Here is a 19,825-nt window from a genome sequence, read left to right as displayed (position 1 = left end):
GAGAGTCATGCAGAACAGAAACAGACCCGTTAGTCCAATCTGTTCACTCCGATCAGATATCAAATCTGATCCAGTCCCATTTGCCAGCATTTGGCCAATATCCCTCCTCTCAGATACTTTTTAAATGTGCGATTGTAACCGCCTTCAGCACTTCCTCTGACAGCACTTTCTGTACACACACCACGCTCTGTGTGAAACATTTATCTTCAGGTCCCTTCCAAATCATTCGTCCTCTCGCCTTCAAACTATGCTCTCCTGTTCTGGAATCCCCTACCCTGGAGAGCAGAACGTGGCTGTTCAGAATATCCATGCCCCTGATGGTTTTATAAACCTCTATAATGTCACCCCTCAGCCTCTGACACTCCAGGGGGAAACACCTCAACCTAACCAGCCTCTCCCAAAAGCTCAAACCTCCAGTCCTGGGACATCTGTGTAAGTCATTTCTGCAGAAAACCGAGTTGTACGCAGTTTCTTAAAGTGGCCTCACCAACGTCCTGTACAGATGTAACATACCACCACAACTCCTATACTCAATGCTTTGACTGATTAAGGCAAATGTGCCAAATGTGTTCTGCACCTCTCTGTCTACCTGCGACTCCACTTTCAAGGAACAATGCATCTGCAGCACTGTGTCCCTTTGTTTCACAACACGCCCCAGGACCTGACTATGAAGTATATAATGTCTACCCTGATTTGCCTTTCCAAAATGCAAAGTTTCAATTTATCTAAATTAAACTTCATCTGTTCATCTTGACGCTTTGTCCAATCTAATTGCGGTCTTGTTGTACTCTGAGATTATCTACTACACCACATTTCTGATGTCATCTGTAACCTTAACTAACTATGGCCCCAATATTCACATCTAAATCCTTTACATGAATGATGAAATGCAGCCAATTATGACTAGCTTCCTCTGTATCCCATGTGACTGAAACTTACTAATCTGTCTACCAATCGGAATGAAATACTAGGTATGAAGGTAGGATGATTAGGTTAGGTTTATGTTCACTAGATAAAAGGAGATGGGGGTGGGGACCTGATTAAGGTTTGCAAAATCATGAAGGGTATAGCCAGGGTGGATAGAGACAAGCTTTTTCCCAGGTAGAAGGATTCAATAATGAGAGTTTGTGCTTTCAAAGTGAGAGGTGGAAAGTTTAAGGGGGAATACACGCGGTAAGTACTTCACACAGAGGGTGGTGGGCATTTGGAACGCGTTGCTAGCAGAGGTGGTAGAGGCACAGTCGATTCAGTTAAGATGCGTCTGGACAGATGTATGAGTAGGTGGGGAGCAGCGGAAGACAGATGCTTAAGAATTGACCGATAGATTTAGACAGTACATTTGGATCGGCTCAGGCTTGGAGGGCGAAGAGCCTGTTCCTGGGCTGTAAATTTTCTTTGGTCTTTGTTCTTTAAATGAACACATTGCTGAAGTCCACATCGACAATGTCTACCAAATTGCCTTCATCAATCGTCTTTGTCACCTCTTCAAAAAACTCAACCAAATTAATGAGACATGATTTCCCATGCAGAAAGCCATGTTGTCTACTCCGATCAGCCCTTGCCTTCCCAAATGTATGTAAATCCTGTCCCTCAGAATCCCCTCCAACAACTTACCTACCACTGACATCAGGCTCACGGGTCTATAGTTCCCCGGCTTTTTGGGTCACTGTTTCCTTTTCTAGTCCCACTCCTCCACTGCTCACAACAAATGTTAAATGTGACCAGGTTGGTGATATGGCCGATGATATTGGTCTCAGACTGGGTCAGGGTCAGTTTTAGGAACAAGTCAGGCTCGTTTCTTTAATCTGCTAAAACAACACGTTTATGATCCAGAGCAATGTTACTCAAACTATGATGGAAAGATGAATAGCAAACTGTTTGGGTATTGCAATTATATAATCAAGATTTCCCTTTCTAAAAACACTGACACACACACACACACACACACACACACACACACACACACACACACACACACACACACACACACACACACACACACACACACACACACACACACACAAAATCTCTGCAATTTTAACTTGAAATAACTTGGTCCAAATATTATTGAAACTCGTGACAAAGGAAAAATTGAGAGATTGTCCAAAACGTTGTTCTGCTTCTGAAGATATTGTACTCACACAGCTGCTAGCAATGGGATTTCATCCTGGGAGAGTTTGGATTTGGCTGAATTCCCTTTGCTTTAGGCAGTGAGTAGATTCCAGTGAATTCTGGTTCGGGATCATCCAAAGGGTAGCCCGGTGGTGAGCACTGCTGTCTCACAGCACCAGGGACGTGGGGTCGATTCCAGCCTTGGGTGACTGTCTGTGTGGAGTTTGCACATTCTCCCCTTGTCTGTGTGAGCTTCTAATGGGTGATACAGTTTCCTACCACAAACTGTGTAGGTTCAGTGGATTGGTCATGCTAAATTGTCTGTAGTATTCAGGGATTTCGACGTTATGTGCAATAGTCAGAGGTAAATATAGGGGAATGGGTTGGGCAGGTTGGTGTGGACTTGCTGGGTCGGAGGGCATGTTTCCACACTGCAGGGATTCCATAAAAATAAGAATATTAACGATGACTGTAGAGGTTTTTTTAGTTCACACATTGCTGTGATGAGGAACAATGAAGGAAAGAGAGTGCAATAGGCCATTCCTTCTCAGGCAGATTACATTTTCTCCCTCTCTGAGATGAATCACACTGTAATGTCATCCTCTCCCAAACTGGACCATGTGAGGCCTCCTTGTACACTGTCCAAACTATGTCTCCATCACATTCCCTGCTCCATGTAGGTGCATCATTGCTGCTGTCATAGACAGAGCCATACCCTTAGCAGAAAATGGTCTTGGTCAATTTGAAGATATGTTTATATGTCCCTGCGTCATTAAAAAATAAAAATGTTTAATTTATTCAGAATACCAGTGTTAAACTGAATGCATTTTTTAAAGAAATACAGAAATTGCTGGAAAGGCTCGCCAGGTCTCTCAGTACCCAGATGCTGTAGTTGTGCCAGCCTCCACTACTTCCTCTGGCAGCTTATTCCATACGCACACCACCCTCTGTGTGAAATGGTGCCCTTTAGGCTTCCTCAAAACCTTTCCCCTCTCACTTTCCACCAAAGCCCTCTAGTTTTAACCTGGGGGAAAACCCCTGACTACTCAACCTATCTATGGCCATTTTGATTTTATAAACCTTTACTGCTGCAAAATGTGACTCCAATCAACACGAATGGCTGTACTTTCAGTCATCCTGGGCCTAAATTCTGAAATTCAATACTGACACCTCTTCCTTCTCCATCAAGTCACAATTCTAAATTCATTTTAATCAGTTTGTTCAGATGTATCCTGAGACACTTCTGTGGGCTTTACGCCTGGACATCTGTGCCGGGAGGCAGGGACACTAGCATCGCTCGACAATACCCATAAAGCTGTAACATTATTCTCCTGTGTGTTTGTTCATCAGACTGTCCTGACATGCTGGGACATACCTCTGCAACAGGCAGGACTTGAATCCAGGCCTTCTATCCCAGAGCTAGGAACACTACCACACAAGTTCAGGAATTGGAATCAAATCCAGAGCCCGGCTCAGAGACAGGGACACTACCCACTTCACTACCATACCCAGATGTTGGGTCATATTTTAGTGCCCACTTTCAGCTCGGTGTGGATTTATTATAATCAGGTTCCCATTACTGAACTACACAAAACACTTTGTATTGTTAAACAAATGCAAGATATTTGTCTCAACTGTAGGATATTGACTGTACTTACTGTGCCAACGAAATTAACTATAAACATCTTTAATTGCTATTAACTGTAGTCTGCAATATTAAGGAAAGAAATACGGCAGACTCACTCTTCCCAATGAGGGGTCTCAAATAGATATTTATTACTGAACACCAGAGATGAATGAAGAGCTTAATTTCTGACCCCAAAACACAGATCACTCTTACCCAACTCTCACGTGTGACTGCCCTTTTCCTAAATCCATGAAATGACACCAGGCTGCTGATTACTGTCCAGTCTCTCCTCCCCACTGACTGTGTCTGCAATCTGTCTCTCCTCCCCCTAAGCACACAAGGCAACCCAAGCTCAGGGTCTTTGTGAAAATCAAGGCCGGAGTGTGCAGGGCTCCTGCAGAGGGATGGGCATTTTAAAATTGAAGGGGGAGGGGGAGGTGGCAGTAATATCACACACTGGGCTGAGGGGTGGCTGACGGAGTTTAGTTTGGATTAATGCGAGGTATTGGATTTGGTAAATCAAACAACAGCAGGACCTATACAATTAAAAGAAGAGCCTTTGGCAGTGTTTTAGAACAGAAACATAGGCAGTCAGGTTTAATTCTTTAAAATGTGCATCTCATATAGATAGTGTGGTTAAGAAGGTGTTTAACACACATGTCTTCATAGGACAGACCTTTGAGTATCGGAATGGGGATGTCATGTTGAGGTTGTACAGGACATTGGTGAGACCACTTCTGGAATACTGTGTCTGGTCTGGTCATCCTGCCCGCTCATTCCATAGGCACACCAACCTCTGGGTGAAAAAGCTGCCCGTTAGGTCACTTTTAAATGTTTCCCCTCTCACCTTAAGCCTATGTCCTCTAGTTTTGGACTCCCCGTACCCTTAGAAAATACCTTGACTATTAACTTTGATATTACTGACCTTGATATTATTAAGCTGGAGAGGACTGAGAAGAGATTAACCTGGATGTTGCTGGGAAAGGAGGGAGTGAGCTATAAGGAGAGGCTGGATCGGCTGGGACTTTATTCATTGAAGAATATGAGATTAAGCAGTAACTTTACACAGGTTTATAAAATAATGAGGGTTACAGAGAAGCTGAAGGGAGGGCTGATGTCTTTTCTCTAGAGTTGAGGATTCTAAACTGAGGGATTTTTAAGGGGCGAGGAAAAAAGATTTACGAAAGTCATGAGAGGTAATTATGTCAGACAGAATCTTGCTTGTGTGTGAAATGAACTTCCAGAGGAAGCGGTGAAAGCAGGGACAGTTACAACGTTTAAAGGACATTTAGATCAGTACATGGATAAGACAGCGGTTGGAATGCTGCTGTGGGCAGCTGCCCTCACCCTCCCCTTCTCTGAATGAATCCCTGTTAGTTTTCACCCTCTGCCAATGCCTGTGCAGTGGCGTGTGGAGGCCAGCAGAGGGTGGCATTGCATCACTTTAAGCACCACAGAGACTGCCAGACCCGCCCCACACAGAGACACACAGATACACACACGGGGATGGTTAGGGCACGGCGTGAAGCTCATCTGGTAACTTAAACGAAACATAAAAAAATGCTCAATTCGCCTCGTAAACTGTTAAAATATGAGTGACAGAGAACTCCCAAATTCCACTGTTTAAATATAAACATCAATTTATTTTTTCACTCTGAAAGTGAACATTTTACATGAACTATTCACAACTCTGGGACCCTCTTTCTCTTAACTGCTTATTACCCGACTCCAGCTCTATAGCAATATACTGTTTCTGGGTCTGCCATCTTCTCATATCACAGGTGCTTGTAAGATCTCAGTTCAGAATAGCATTCCCTCTCTCTTGAAGGTACAATATACCCTTTCAACTCCATCACATTATACCCTGATGAATATTGATAAGTGGGACCTATCCAGATTTCTCTTGCTCTGTGGTTTGTCAATATTTCATTCGCTCCGTCTGGTGTGTTCAGGACTTTTGTTGCTCCATTGACAGCATGTCATTATTAGACTCTGTCCATAGGAATATATCAGCATTTCACTTGCTCACACTCGTGTATGTGGGGCAGGATTTCAGTTTTTTCATGGGGACTGTGATGCTATGACAATCTCAATGTTTGTAGATAAGACCAAACTGGAAGAATTGTAAAGTCTTTGGAGGAGAGTGTGGAACTCTAACAGGACAATCACACGTTGGTGCAGTGTTCAGGTTTATGGCAGATGGGGATTAGTGCAGAGCAGTTTGAGGTGATACACTTTGGTAGGAAAGACAATGAAAGACTGTTTAAAACAGGCTGTGCCATGAAAACGGGGCTGCAGGAGCAGAGGGCCCTGGGTGTATATGAGCACAGATTGTTGAAGATATCAGGTCAAGTGAGGAGAGCAGTAACTATCAGAGATTAGTTTCAGCATCTGAGCTGTTTTCAGGGGGAGGTGTAGGAGGGAGTCTCCGGGCTCCCTTCCTGGGAGGTGGTGGTGACGATGTGTTGTGAGCCCACCCTTCTGCCCAATGAGAACATGGGGATTCCACTTGTACCAGCTCGACACAAAATGGAGATGGCATCAGGGCCACAGCTTCTAAGTTGTGCCGGGGGGAAACGGAGCTGCCAGTGGGTTTAAAGTGAGAATTGCCCTTCACTGAACATTGCTCCTTACTCGGTCGGTGGGACGTGGATGTTTCAGAATCTCCACACGAGGCGTCCCGGTCCTCTCGACTCGTACCAGGGTCCTCCCCACATGGCGGGGGGAGGGGGGTGAGGGAACGGATATCGGGCACTCCACCACCCAGCTTGACCCGTTCTGTCCTATTCCAGGCTGGTGGTGGTGACGATGTGTTGTGAGCCCACCATCCTGGAATGAGAGGGTGTAAGTGGTTGGCCCTGCTGTTAGTGTTAGTGTAGGTGGGGAGGGGGTCATGGTGAGGTGTCCGTAGGGAGTCAGTCCACAGTGTTGTATCCATGCAGTGTTATTAATGTGGGGGTGAAGTGGAGGGTGGGGAGGAGAGAGGGGGAGAGAGAGAGACAGAGACAGAGACAGAGAGAGAAGGTGCTGGATGCGGCAGTGAGAGTGGTGGACCATGAGCCTTGTTCGGGGGTCGGTGCTATAACAGATATACAGTGAGTGTGAGGGAGCAGAGAGAATACAGTGACCCTTACCCTGACAGAGCGGGGAAGGTTATTGAAGCTTGTCCTGTATTGCTGGACATTTCTTCAGACAGCAGATACTGTACTGAACTGGGTGGGGAGCTCAGACCATGCTCGGTGGTTTTGTTTGTGTCGCCTCCTCTGGGAAGAGAATGGTCCCCCTCTGTACTAGCCCATCCACCAGGACCTCCGTACCCCTGTTGAAAAACCGTGGTGTAATTCTCCCTTATCTGCCATTCTCGGGGTAAACTGTGCAGGAAAGCTCCTAACGGAGAAAGCTCAATCGTGTGCCCAATGGCCTTTTAAAGATGACATCAGTGTCAGGGATCACGGAATATCCAGGGGCATCTGGGTGATGGTGTGTACCTCCAGCCGTGAAGGACTCCATTTACAACGTTGTGGAACAAATGCTCATCCAAAACTCTCCATCATCTGACCTCACACCAATATCCCTTTTTCCCATCTTTCCTGGAAGACAGGCACTTGTTACAGGATGTTATCGAAGTGTCCACATTTCAGCATTCTGAAACCTGGGAACACATCCTTCCATGACACTGTCTCTCAGTCTCCCCCTCTCTGTCTATACCCCAAACCCCTCCCATGTGATGATATCTAAACTGATTCCCCCGCCTGGTCTCTCTGGCAGTGATGTTCACACCCACAGCACACCCTTGTCAGGGCAACAATGGAGACATGGAGCTGTAAATGGATGGGAGATGCACATCCTGTCACTTCCAGCCCGGTCTGCAAGTTTCCACTCGCTGGGCAGGGATCTAACACAGTGTCACTGAGCAACGCACTGGGGTGGTGTACACAGTCCCACATGCTGGGAGGGTAACTGCTCCTGGTTTACAGATCAATATACTGGGGTGGGGTACACAGCTCTACATGCAGGGAGGGTAACTGCTCCTGGGTTACAGATCAATGCACTGGGGTGGGGTGCACAGTACTACATGCTGGGAATGTAACTGCTCCTGGGTTACAGATCAATGCACTGGGGTGGGATACACAGTCCTACATGCTGGGAGGGTAACTGCTCCTGGTTTACAAATTAATTCACGGGTGATGACTGCACAGTTCCCTGTGCTGGTCAGTCATTCGGGTTGAGGTTTATACATACTGCAATGATGTGGTCTGTGCAGCTCCCCATGCTGGACAGATATCTACTCCGGGGTTATAGATCAATGCACTGCTGTGGTCTGCACAGCTCCCCGTCCTGGACAGATATCTAGTCCAGGTTTATAGATCAATGCACTGCTGTGGTCTGCGCAGTGTTCCACTCTGGCCAGATTGCTGGGTTGTATTGACCAGTGTAATGGATGAATTTGGACAGATTGCAGGGTTTGTACTGAGCAGCACACTGGCCTGGTCTGCACTGTGTTCCACAGTGAACAGCTATCTCCTCTGGTTGTGTGGTGTCTGGGCTGGTTCTGTGAGGTGGATTGAGAATGTGGTATATCGAACCATTTCAGCTGATCAGGCAATGCCTTTAGTTCCCATTCCTGTGATTGGACCCTCCATCTCTCACCCCATTAACGTTACAGTGTGTCCAGGTACAGTACATCATGTTGGTGGGGTGGGTAGGGGGGGGGGGACAGGTGATGGACAGGTCAAGGGGTTCCCCAGAACGTTCTGTCCCCAAAATTCTATAACTGACATTCCTCGGAACGTTCTGTCCCCGACATTCTGTAACTGACATTCCCCGGAACGTTCTGTCCCCAACATTCTATAACTGCCATTCCCCGGAATGTTCTGTCCCCGACATTCTATAACTGACATTCCCCAGAACGTTCCGTCCCCAACATTCTATAACTGACATTCCCCGGAATGTTTCGTCCCTGACATTCCATAACTGACATTCCCCGGAATGTTCTGTCCCTGACATTCTATAACTGACATTCCCCGGAACGTTCTGTCCCTGACATTGTTTGTGAACGGCCGGACGTCAGTGAATTGAACAAACGATAAGATCCCGAGGGAAGAGATCCCGTTCCAGGGAGAAGGAGACACTGTTCCGAAGGGCCCTCGGGCAGTTAAAGGGGGAATACGTTTTCCCTGTGTTTACATTTCTCCACGACACAGGATCAACCACAATTTAGACCAAAATACTGAAATTCCCAAACTCCGCTTGTCTTCAGGAAACTGGGAGAGAATCCTTCAGGACAGCAACATTCCGACCCTCCGTATTAGGAACTGGGAAGGAGTGACCTGTGTCTGCTGTGGAGTGATCGAGTGTGTGGGAATGTTCTAGAAACCACCTGTCCTTATGAGTGTGTCTCTGTGTGTTTGGGAAGGGAGGGTTTATTGTGGTTTATGTCACATTTTATTCAGTAATTCCGACCTTCCTATTTGTTATTCCAGCTCCAATTATTTTAATAAATCCCTGAATACAGGGACACATTTGAAAATCTCACTGGGTCCCCGATCAAACGGGTCCCTTTGCCTCCAGGCTGATGGATAATGGGTTTGTTTTCCTTCCTCACAGTTAACGTAGTGACCATCTACGTCCTGCTTTATAAAGATTGTGGATTGTCTCCATGTGTCAGACGTTACCTGGGGGCCATGGCAGCGGCGGATCTCCTGGTCATTATCCTCGACCTGATCCTGAGACACATTCCCATTGTTTATCGGGAACAGTTTTATTTCCTGTACTCCGTCCCCGTGTGTAATATCCACGCCGTCCTGCTTTATGCAGCCACTGACTGCTCTGTCTGGTTCACCGTCACTTTCACCTTTGATCGGTTTGTGGCCATTTGTTGCCAGAAGCTGAAAAGTAAATATTGCAGTGAGAAAACGGCGGCTGTGGTTCTGGGAGCAGTGACTGTGCTGAGCTGTTTAAAGAACATTTCCTGGTATTTTATTCTCACGGCTCGATATGCGCTGATGAACTTCCCCTGGTTTTGTGGTATAATAATTGCTGTTCGAAGGTCCATTGTCTGGGTCACAATCGAGTCCGTCCACTACATTCTAACCCCGTGTGTTCCATTTCTCCTGATTCTGCTGCTCAATGTTCTCACCGTCAGACACATTTTAGTGACCAGCAGAGCCCGCAGGAGACTCCGCGCTCACACCAATGGGGATGCTCAGTCTGACACTGAAATGAGAAACCGAAAAACATCCATCATTTTACTGTTTGTGATCTCGGCCAATTTCATCCTGTTATGGTCAACGTTCATGCTGTATTCTATATGGAGACGGATGTATGATTTTGGGTTTTGGTCTGTGTATTTCGATCTCTTTGTGCTGGAATTGGGCTTCATGCTGCAGCTCCTCAGTTGCTGCACAAACACCGCGATTTATGCCGTGACCCAGACTAAGTTCAGGCAGCAGCTGAAGAATGTGCTGAAATATCCCTTCACACAAATCCATCCATCCATCAAATTCCCTCATTAATCAATCCATCCGGGATTTTCTCATTTCAGTTCAGTGTTTAAGCGATGGAGCAGACTGTCGCTATGGTAACAAACTGAGGGTAGCGCTGGTTTGTCCATCCTTATCCCACAGGCGGGTAACAGGGAAACATTTCAATGTTTCTCACAACTCAGGGGCCAGTGAGAAAAGGCACCATCCCACTGACTGTATCCATCACTTTCATTTGTAAAATATAAAAATGTTGATTAAAGTGTGCTGAGCAGCAGAGTGACCGATGTTGTTGTGTGTCTTTGTGTTAGAGAAGCTGAGCTGGAGAGAGACAGACTCAGCCCTAAGTTCTGGTCCTCAGGGAAGGGGTGGGCACCGCACCCTGTGCTCAGGAGCTGGGTTTAACTCCCTCTGATCCCCCCACTCCAACCTGGCCTCCCCATTTCCTCTCCCCCACTCTTCCTCCTCAATTCTCTCTCTCTCTCTCTTCCACCACCTCTCCTCTTCATTCTCCCTCATCCCCCTCTCTCACAACACCCCCAAAACTGGTTTCTCCACCTGCCTCCATTCTTCCCTCTCCCCTCCCCCTCACTCTATCTCTCTTGCCGCCTCTGTCTGCCTTCTGCAATTCCATCTCTACCACTTTTCCCCCCCCTCCTCCCTTATCCCATCCCCACCATCGCACACGCAGCCTCACCACCAATACCCCAGTCTCTGGGTCAGAGGGGAAGGGAAGGACCAGGGAGACAGAGTGTGGCAGTTAGACAGCGAGGGAGGGAGAAAGATTCATCCGAAGAGAAACGGAAGGAGGTGGAGAGAGAGAGAGAGTCACCGAGGAAGCGGGATCGAGAGTGGGAGAAGGTGGAGAGAGAGCGAGGGGCAGGGAGAGAGAGGGGCAAGAGAGAGATAGGGTGAGGAAAGGAAAGAGAGATACACGGGAGGAGATAATGAGAGTGAGGGTTGGGAGAGAGAGAGTGGGCGAGAGAAAGGGTGAGACTGAGAGAGGGGTGAGGGAGGGGGAAAGAGAGAAAGGGAGAGAGAGAGAGAGACGGGACGAGAGAGAGAAAGGGCGATAGAGAGAAATGGAGAGAGAGAGCAAGGGTAAGAAGGAGACGGGAGTGTGTGGGGGGTGGTCGAGAGAGAGGGGGGCAGGAGAGAGAGAGGGTGAGAGCGAGCGTGAGGGGGCAAGAGAGGACGAGACAGAGAGAGAGAGGGAGGGAGGGAGAAAGTGGGAGAGTGAGGGAGGGAGAGTGTGGGCAAGAGAAAGATAGAGGGGTGTGTGTGTGTGTGAGAGAAGGAGAGAGAGAGAGGGAGACGGGCGAGAGAGACCGCCAGGGAGAGGGGTGACAGAGGAGAAGAGGTTGCGAGAGCGAGAGAAAGGGGATGAGAGAGCGGGAATGAGGCAGAGAGTTTGTGAGAGAGACGTGGGGGGGGGAGTGAGAGAGAGGCGACTAGCGAGTGACAGAGGTGACAGAGAGTGGGGCGTGAAAGAGAGAGATTGAGAGAGACAGAGAGAGAGAGGGTAGAGAGAGAGAGGAGGCGGGAGTGGGAGGGAGGGTCGAGAGAGACAGAGAGGGAGAGCGAGAAAGAGAGAGAGAGAGAGATGAGAGAGGGCGACGGGGTTGAGAGAGGAAGAGAGGGTGCGAGAGCGTGAGTGAGATGGGATGAGAGCGCAAAGGAGGGAGAGGTGTGTCGAGAGAGAGATGTCAAGAGTGATAGAGGGAAGTGAGAGATGACGACAGGGAGAGGATGACAGAGAGAGAAGCCATAATGAGAGAAAGAGTCGCAGAGAGATGAAGAAAGGAGGTGAGCAAGGGAGAGAGAGTGTGCATGAGAGAGACAGTGAGAGAAAGAGGGGGCGAGAGAGAGAGCGGTCAAAATGGAGGGAGAGAGGGGGCAGATACGAGAGAGAGTGCGAGAGAGAGAGGGAGAGAGATGGTCGAGAGAGAGAGGATTGATAGAGAGAGAGGGGGGGCTGGATAGAGAGAGGGCAACAGAGAAACAGAGGGGGGGAGTGAGAGAGAGAGGCCACGAGAGAGGGAGAGGGAGCGAGAGATAGGGGAGAGCGAGATGGAGAAATGGGGCAAGTGAGAGGTAGAGAGAGAGAGGAGGCAAGAGATGGAGGGAAGGCCATAAGAGACAGAAAGAGAGACAGAGAGAGACAGACAGAGACGAAGAAAGAGTGATGAGGCAAGAGTGAATGAGGAAGACAGTGGGGAGAGAGAGAGAACAGACGGGCCAAATAAAGAGAGGTGCGAGAGTGGTGGGGCGAGAGAGAGGGGGGGGTGGTGATAGACAGAGGGATAAAGAGAGAGAGGGAGAGAGCGAGAGAGGGAGAACGAGAGAGAGAGAACGAGAGAGAGAGAGAATAAAAAGAGAACGAGAGAGAACAAGAGAGAGGGAGAAAGGTGCAAGAGAGAGGGAAAGAGGGGGCAGTTACGAGAGAGTGAGAGAGCAAGAGAGAGGGGAGAGCGAGGGAGGGAGACAGGGAGAGAGTGAGCGAAAGAGAGCAAGAGAGGGGCGAGAGAGGGGCGACAGAGAGAGAGAGAGGAGACAATGGGGGGGAGAGAGGGCACGATGGGGGAGAGAGAAGGTACGAGAGAAGTGGAGGGAGGGGACGAGACGGTGACAGAGACGGGATTATGGGGGGAGAGAGAGGGGACGATGGAGTGAGAGAGAGGGCACGAGAAAGGGAGAGAGAGGGGAGAGAGAGGGAGAGAGGGGGGACGATGGGGGGTGCAGAGGGGACAAGAGAGGGAGAGAGAGGGGAGAGAGAGGGTGAGAGGAGGGACGATTGGGGGAGAGAGGGGGACAAAAGAGAGAGAGGGAGGGGATGAGAGGGGGTGAGAGAGGGGAGACCGATGGGACGATGGGAGGAAAGCGAGGGGACGAGAGAGGGATAGAGAGGGGAGAGAGAGGGAGGGAGGGGGACCATGGGAGAGAGAGGGGACGAGAGAGGGGATGAGAGAAGGCGAGAGAGGGGACGATGGGGCGAGATAGAGGGGAGAGAGAGGGAGAGAGAGGGGACGATGTGGGGAGAGAGAGGGGATTTAGAGTGAAGAGAGAGGAGATGATGGGGGAGAGAGAGGGGAGAGAGGGGACGACGGGCAGTAGAAAGACGGAGAGAGACGGGTCGATGGAGGGAGAGAGGGGGAGACAGAGGGGAGAGAGAGAGAGAGGGAGAGAGACTGGACGATGTGGAGAGAGAGAGGGGAGCAAGAGTGGAGAGAGAGAGGTGAGAGAGAGGGAGAGAGAGGGGATGACGGGGGAGAGAGAGGACGATGGGAGGAGAGAGAGGAGAGTCAGGGAGATAGAGGAGAGAGAGGGAGAGAGAGGGGACAATGGGGGAGAGAGAGGGGAGGATGGGGTGAGAGAGAGGGTAGAGGGAGGGAGAGAGAGGGGAGGATGGGGGAGAGAATGAGGACAATGGTGGGAGAGAGAGGGGATGAGACAGGGGGAGAGAGAGGGGGAGATAGGTGCACAGAGAGGGGACGATGGGGGAGAAAGGGGGAGAGAGAGGGTTAGAGAGGGGTGATGTGGGAGAGAGGGAACAAGGGATTGAAAGGGGAGTGAGAGAGAGGGGACGATGGGGGATGAGAGAGGTGATGATGGGGGAGAGAGGGTGGACGAGAGAAGGAGAGGGAGGGGTCGAGAGGAGGAGAGAGAGGGGAGAGGAAAGGAGAGAGGGGGATGATAGGGGAGAGACGGGGATAAAGAGAGGGAGAGAGAGGGGACGATGGAGGGAGAGAGAGCGAGGAGAGAGAGGGGAGAGAGAGGGGAGAGAGAGGGGACGATGGGAGCAGAGAGAGGGGATGGGGACAGAGAGGGGACGATGGGGAAGGGTGTATGGAGAGGGAGAGAGAGAGGAAGAGAGAGGGGATGGAGAGGGGTGGAGAGAGGGGAGAGAGGGGGATGATGGGGGGAGAGAGAGGGGCGAGTCAGGGACAGAGAGGGGAGAGAATGGAGAGAGAGGGAGAGAGAGGGGACAATGGTGGGATAGAGAGGGCACTATGGGGAGAGAGAGGGGACGACGGGGGAGAGATTGGGGTGACAGAGGGGACGATGGGGAAGAGAGAGGGCATGATGGAGGAGAGAGTGAAGGGAGACAGAGGGGACGACGGGGGAGAGAGAGTGGATGAGAGATGGAGAGAGAGGGGACGATGGGGGAGTGAAAGGGGACCTGAGGGAGAGAGAGAGGACACGATGTGGGGAGAGATTAGGGACTATGGTGGGAGAGAGAAGGTACGAGACAGGGAGAAAGTGGGGACAAAAGGGGGAGAGAGAGGGGACGATGGGGGAGAGAGGGGGCGAGAGGGAGAGAGAGGGCCCTGGAGGAGAGAGAGGGTCGGGGGGAAAGGGGGGACGAACGAGGGATTGAGACAGGAGGGGGAGAGAGAGGGGACAATGGGGTGTGAGAGAGGAGATGGTGGGGGGTGAGAGAGGGGACGAGAGGGGGAGCGAGACGGGAGAGAGAGGGAGAGAGAGGGGACGATGGAGACAGAGAGGGAGAGAGGGAAGAGAGGGGGGAGAGAGAGGGGACGACGTGGAGGTGAGGAGAGAGAGGGAGAGAGGGGACGATGGGGGAGAGAGAGGTGATGAGATGGGGAGAGAGAGGGGACAATGCAGTGAGACAGGGGAACGAGAGGGGAAGAGAGAGGGAACGATGGGTGAGAGAGAGGGGACGATGGGTGGAGAGAGAGGGGACGAATGGTGGAGAGAGACGGGCCGAATGAGGGGGGAGAGAGGATGAGAGCAGGAGGGAGGGGGACTAATGCGGGAGAGAGAGGGGACGATAGGGGGAGTGTTGGGGCAGAGAGAGAGAGAGAGAGAGAGAGGGGGGGACGATGAGAGAGAGTGAGGGGACAAGAGAGGGGCGAGAGAGGGGAAAGAGAGGTGACGAGAGGGGTGGAGAGAGAGGTGATGAGAGGGGGAGACAGGGGACGAGAGGAAGGATAAAGGGGATGAGAGCGGGATAGAGAGGGGACGAGGGAGGGAGAGAGAGGCGGAAAGGGAGGGGGCGAGAGAAGGGAGAGAAAGAGGAGAGAGAGGGGAGGGAGAGGTGACGAGAGGAGTGGAGTGAGGGGACGAGCGGGGAGAGAGGGGGGACGATGGGGGGAGAGAGGTGATGGGGAGCGAGGGGACGAAAGGGGGAGAGAGAGGAGTCGAGAGAAGGAAAGAGAGGGGAGGATGGGGGGAGAGAGAGTGGGAGTGAGAGGGGAGAGGTGGGCGAGGGAGGGGCCAAGAGAGGGAGAGAGAGAGGGGAAGAGAGAGAGGGGAAGAGAGAGGGAGAGAGAGGGGGAGAGAGAGGGGAGAGAGAGGGGTCGATGGGGGGAGACAGAGGGGATTAGAGGAGGAGAGAGAAGGAACAAGAGAAGGAAAGAGAGGGGACGATGGGGGGAGAGAGGGGGAGTGAGAGGGGGAGAGAGAGGGAAAGAGAGGTGGGACAACTGGGGGAGAGGGCGAGAGAGAGAGGACGAGGGTGGAGAGAGAGAGGGGACCAGAGAGGGAGAAAGATGTGCGGGAGAGAGAGGGGACGATGGGAGGAGAGAGAGGGGACGAGAGGAGAGAGAGAGGGACTGGATGAGAGAGAAGGGACGAGAGGTGGAGAGAGAGGGGAGGATGGGGAAAGAGAAGGGATGATGAGGGCGAGAGAGGGGATGGAGGTGAGAGAGAAGGGACGAGAGGGGGAGAGAGAGGGAACGATGGGGAGAGAGAGGGGACAAGAGGAGGAGAGAGAGTGGTGGGAATGAGAGGGGAGGAGAAAGAGAGAGGGGACGAGAGGAGGAGAGAGAGGAGTGGGAGTGAGAGGGGAGAGAGAGGGGATGATGGGGGAGACAGAGGGGACGAGAGAGGGAGAGAGAGGGGACGATGTGATGAGAGTGAGGGGACGAAAGGGGAGAGAGAGGGGAGAGAGATGGAGAGAGAGGGGAGAGAGATGGAGAGAGAGGGGACGATGGGGGAGAGAGAGGGGAGAGAGAAGGAGTGAGAGGTGACGATGTGGGAAGAGAGAGAGAGAACGGGGACGATGGGTGGCCAGAGAGGAGACGATGCGGGAAGAGAGAGACAAGAGAGAGGAGAGAGAGAGGGAGAGAGAGGGGACGATGGGGGGAGATGGGGAGAGGGAGGGTAGGAGAGGTGGGACAATAAGGGGCGAGAGAGAGGACGAGGGTGGAGAGAGAGGAGACGAGAGAGGGAGAGAGAGGGGACGGGAGAGAGGGGGGACTATGGGACGAGACAGAGGCGACGAGAGGGCGAGAGAGAGGGGAAGAGAGAGGGGGAGAGAGAGAAGGAGAGGGAGGGAGAGGGGTCGAGAGAGGGGAGAGAGGGGACAGGAGAGGGGAGAGAGAGGTGACGAGAGGGGGAGAGAGAGGGGACGAGAGAGAGTGGAAGAGAAAGGGTGAGAAAGGTGATGAGGTGGGGAGCGGGGGGACGAGAGGGGGATAGAGAGGCGACCAGAGAAGGAGAGAGTGGGGACGGAGCGAGAGGGGAGGAGAGTGAGAGAGAAGGGACGAAGGTGGAAGAGAGAGGGGACGATGGGGGAGAGAGATGAGACAAATGAGGGGGAGAGGAGACGAGAGCGGGAGAGAGGAGAACCAATGATGGAGAGAGAGGGGATGAGAGAGAGGGAGAGAGGGGAGAGAGAGGAAGACAGAGGTGACTATGGGGGAGAGAGAGGGGACGAGAGGGGGAGAGAGAGGGGATGATAAGGAAGGGGGAGAGAGAGGAGAGAGAGGGGAGAGAGAAGAGAGAGAGGTGACGAGAGGGAGCGAGAGAGGGTAAGTGAGAGACGGAGGGGAAGAGAGAGGGGGAGATATTGAGGGAGAGAGTGGGGACGAGGGGGGGAGAGAGGGGACGAGAGAGGGGGGAGAGAGAGGTAACGAGACGGGGAGAGAGAGGGAAGACAAAGGGAGAGAGAGAGGTAGAGAGAGGGGACAAGAGAGTGAGAGACAGAGGGGAAGAGTGAGGGAGAGAGGGGTAGAGAGAGGGGACGACAGTGGGGAGAGAGAGGGAGAGAGAGAGGGGTCGATGTGGGGAGAGAGAGGGGATGATGGGGGTGAGAGAGGGGACGATGGGGTGAGACAGAGGGGACGAGAGAGGGAGAGAGAGGGGACGATGGGGGAGAGAGATGGAACAATGGGTGCAGAGGGGGAGAGAGGGAGAGAGAGGGGACAAGAGAGGGGCGAGAGAGGGGAAAGAGAGGTGACGCGAGGGGTGGAGAGAGAGGTGACGAGTGGGATAGAGAGGGGACGCGAGGGGCGAGAAAGGGGACGAGAAAGGAATACAGAGGGGTGAAATGGAGGGGGTGAGAGAGGGGATAGAAAGCGGAGAGAGAGGGGATGAGAGGAGGAGAGAGAGGGAATGAGAGAGGTGAGAGAGAGGGGAGAGAGAGGTGACGAGAGGAGTGGAGTGAGGGGACGAGAGGGGAGAGAGAGGGGATGATGGGGGAGAGAGGTGATGGGGGAACGAGGGGACGAGAGGGGGAGAGAGAGGGGACGAGAGAAGGACAGAGAGGGGACGATGGGAGGAGAGGGGAGTGAGATGGGGAGAGATTGAGGGAGAGAGAGGGAACGAGGGGGGGAGAGAGGGGACGAGAGAGGGGAGAGAGAGGTAACGAGAGGGGTAACGAGAGAGGGGAAGAGAGAGAGGGGGGAAGAGGGAGAGAGAGGGGACAAGAGAGAGAGAGAGAGGGAGAGAGAGAGGGGATAAGAGAGGGAGAGTGAGGGGGAGAGAAAGGGGATGACGGTGTGGAGAGAGAGGGGTCAATGGGGGGAGAGAGGGGGGATGATGGGGGAGAGAGGGGACAATGGGGTGAGACTGAGGGGATGATGGGTGCAGAGGGGGAGAAAGGGAGAGAGAGGGGACATGAGAGGGGTGAGAGAGGGGAAAGAGAGGTGACGAGAGGGGTGTAGAGAGAGGTGAGGAGGGGGGAGAGCAGGGATGAGAGGGGGGAGAAAAGGGGACGAGAGAGGGATAGAGAGGGGGGAGAGGGAGGGGGCGAGAGAGGTGACAGAGAGGGGAGAGAGGGGAGAGAGAGGAGACGAGAGGATTGGAGTGAGGGGACGAGAGGGGAGAGAGAGGGGACGATGGGGGGAGAGAGGTGATGGGGGAGCGAGGTGACGAGAGAGGGAGAGAGAGGGGACGAGAGAAGGAAAGAGAGAGGACGATGGGGGGAGAGAGACGGGCAGTGAGATTGGGAGAGAGAGGATAAGAGAGGTGGGACAAGAGGGGGAGAGAGAGAGGACGAGGGTGGAGAGAGAGGGGACGAGAGAGGGAGAGAGAGGCGAGGGAGAGAGAGGGGACGATGGGGGAGAGAGAGCTGCGGGAGAGAGAGGGGACGATTGGGGGAGAGAGAGGGGACGAGAGGGGGAGAGAGTGTGGACGATGGGGATGAGGGGGAGAGAGAGGGAGGGAGCGGGGTCGAGAGAAGGACGGGAGAGGGGAGAGAGAGGTGACGAGAGGAGGAGATAGAGGGGACGAGAGAGAGGGGAAGAGAGAGGGTGAGAGAGGTGACGAGAGAGGGGAGCGAGGGGACGAGAGGGGGAGAGAGAGCGGAGAGAGAGGTGACGAGAGGAGATGAGTGATGGGACGAGAGGGGAGAGAGAGGGGACGATGGGGGGAGAGAGGTGATGGGGCGAGGGGACGAGAGGGGGAGAGAGAGGGGAACGAGAGAAGGAAAGAGAGGGGACGATGGGGGAGAGAGAGGGGGAGTGAAAGGGGGAGAGTGTGGACGATGGGGATGAGAGGGAGAGAGAGGGAGGGAGAGGGCTCGAGAGAGGGGAGAGAGGGGACAAGAGAGGGGTGAGAGAGGTGACGAGAGGGGGAGAGAGAGGGGATGAGAGTGAGAGGGGAAGAAAGAGGGTGAGAGTGGTGATGGGGGAGCGAGGCGACGAGAGAGGGAGAGAGGGGAAGAGAGAGAGAGGGGATGAGAGAGGGAGAGAGGGGGGAGAGAGAGGGGACGACGGTGGGGGGAGAGAGAGGGGTCGATGGGGGGAGAGAGAGGGGACGGTGGCGGGAGAGAAGGGACGATGGGGTGAGACAGAGGGGATGATGGGTGCAGAGGGGGAGAGAGGGAGAGAGGGGGGGACAAGAGAGGGGCGAGAGAGGGGAAAGAGAGGTGACAAGAGGGGTGGAGAGAGAGGTGAGGAGAGGGGGACAGCGGGGAAGACAGGGGGGAGAAAGGGGACGAGACAGGGATAGAGAGGGGACGAGGGAGGGAGAGAGGGGGGGGAATGAAGGGGGCGAGAGAGGGGAAAGGGGAGAGAAAGGGAACAAGGGAGGGAGAGGGGAAGAGAGAGAGAGGGGAAGAAAGAGAGAGAGAGAGGGGGTGACAGAGGGGGAAGAGAGAGGGAGAGAGAAGGATCGATGGGGGAGGGAGAGGCGATGATGGGGGAGACAGAGGGGACGAGAGGGGGAGAGTGAGGGGAAGAGAGAGAGCGGGGAAGAGGGGGGAGAGGGAGGGAGAGAGAGGGGTCAAGGGAGGGAGAGAGGGGAAGAGAGAGGGAGGGGAAGAGAGAGGGAGAGAGGGGGATCGATGTGCTGAAGGTAGAGGGGATGATGGGAGGAGAGAGAGGGGACGATGGGGTGAGACAGAGGGGACGAGAGG

Source organism: Chiloscyllium punctatum, chromosome 21 (assembly GCF_047496795.1).
Source record: "Chiloscyllium punctatum isolate Juve2018m chromosome 21, sChiPun1.3, whole genome shotgun sequence".
In the NCBI taxonomy this organism is placed as follows: Eukaryota; Metazoa; Chordata; class Chondrichthyes; order Orectolobiformes; family Hemiscylliidae; genus Chiloscyllium; species Chiloscyllium punctatum.
Note: the sequence above shows the minus strand (reverse complement) of the source record.